The sequence below is a fragment of the Octopus bimaculoides genome, chromosome 20, assembly GCF_001194135.2.
Source record: "Octopus bimaculoides isolate UCB-OBI-ISO-001 chromosome 20, ASM119413v2, whole genome shotgun sequence".
NCBI lineage: Eukaryota > Metazoa > Mollusca > Cephalopoda > Octopoda > Octopodidae > Octopus > Octopus bimaculoides.
Window position 1 is genome coordinate 39,423,515 of NC_069000.1, and position 2,109 is coordinate 39,425,623.

The window sequence follows — 2,109 nt, forward strand, 5'->3', positions numbered from 1 at the left end:
ATATATATATATATATATATATATATATATAGTAAATCCAAACAAAGAAGAACAAACAATAAAAAACAACGCGACCACGTGGTACAAGTACTATATTATCAGACACTCAGGAAAGGAAAATAAAGAAGACTTTACGTTTAGAGCAAAATTCTTCTTCAGAAATAGAGAAAAGTCCAAAAGAGGGGAAGGCGGAGGAAGAAAATCGCCAACGATGCACATGTGATTACATTATGTAGATGGATGAATAGAGATAGATTAATAGAGATAGATAGATGCTTCCAAGATGTATTTCAGCATGATTCCAATCCAGTAAGCGAAACCAGTAGATAATAAGAGAAAAGATTTGTATGCGTGCATGTGTAGTGTAGAATAAGCGAGACAGAGAAAGAGAGAGAGGGGGGGGAGACTGAGAGTGAGTGTGTCAATGGCGGTGTGTGTCAAAGATTTTGCCTGCCACTTCCTCCTCGTGAGCAGAGCAATAGAAATCTGAACGTGCTGCAAGTGTTGCGAATTAGTGACATACACGTTTGAGTATGTAAGAGTCACTAACGCTTTACAAACTGGTGTTACATATTATAGTGAATGCACAGTTGTTATTTAGTGAGAAAAAAATCGTCTGAAGTCAATGAGAGTATTTAATTTATCAATGTGAATTACATGGGTTGTGATTCATTCATTTATTGTATATGGTACACAAGTAACACAGCTAATATATGAGTCACTAAGAGACTTAAATTGAAGTAGCTGACTGCTTAACCAATATTAATAAATTAAGACTGAATATTGATCTCTTGACACTAACGGTACATCTTGTGTAAATCTGTATGTCAAGTAGCGTTGGTTGAAGGAAGTTTTAATGCAGTTTGAAGTGATTGTTAAGAGAGATGAGTGAGCTAATAAATTAGTTTTACTTGAAATTGATAAACACAGAATTGTTTATTACTTCATAAACACAAAAGTGTTCTCGTTAAAATTTCGCAAAGTCTGTGTGTTAATGGCATAAATTCTGTGTATAAGAATTAATCTCTTACAAGTTATTAATCATTTCTATGCCTAAAATTGGTAGAAATATCGCCGAATATTTGGCAAATAGTAACGATAGAAAGGTTAATGGAAACATTCATGTTAAGAATACAGATTTGAAATTTTGGCTCAAAGCCAGGAATTTGGTAGGAGAAGTAATTTCGTTTACATTGGTCCCAGTATTCAACTGATACTTATTTTCTGGACCGTAAAGGTTGTATGGCAAAGTCGACTTCGGCAGAATTTGAATTCATAGTATAAAGACGGACGAAATACCACTAAACATTTTGCTTAGCGTGCTTACGACTCGGCCAGTTTGCTGCCTTATCCATGCTAAGAATATTCATAGAAGAGAATGTACGAAATGAAGAAATTCGAGAACAGAACGGAGTGAACAATGTAATCGAAGAATACCCAAAGCAAAGTTTACGCTTTGCCGAACATGTGACTAAATTCAAAGACAAGCAGACTCAAGTAGTTGAAGAATGGTATACAAGAGATTGAAATACGAAACTTTGTAAGTCACCATCAGGATGAAAAGGTGTTATAGTTAAACATTTTGGGTGAAGAGGGAAAAGAAAAGTAAGAACTGGGAGCATCTTGTGAGCAGCGATGTATAAATCATTCGACAATCTGGTCGATACAGGTGATACAGTTGATTAGAGAGAATGGGGAAAACAGTCACATGTTTGTGACTTTTAGCATCTGATTTATACTTTTTCGGTGCTAATTTTTATATTAGTTATGTTTGATATCGCATTATTATTTTACAAAGTAAAGACGGCGAGCTGCAGATTTATTAGCACGGTAGACGAAATGCTCAGTGTCATTTCGCCCCTCGATACGTTTAGAGTTCAAATTGCGCCGAGGTCAACTTTACCTTTCATCCTTTCGGGATTGATAAATTAAGTACTGGGGCCGCTGTAAGTTGAGTACTGGGGCCGCTGTAATCGACTATCCCTCTCCCCAAATTTGAGGCCTTATGCCTATAATAGAAAGTAATATTCTTTTCTACTCTAAGTACGAGGCTCGAAATTTTGGGGGATTGGGGCCAGTCAATTATATCGACTTTTTGTACGCAACTGG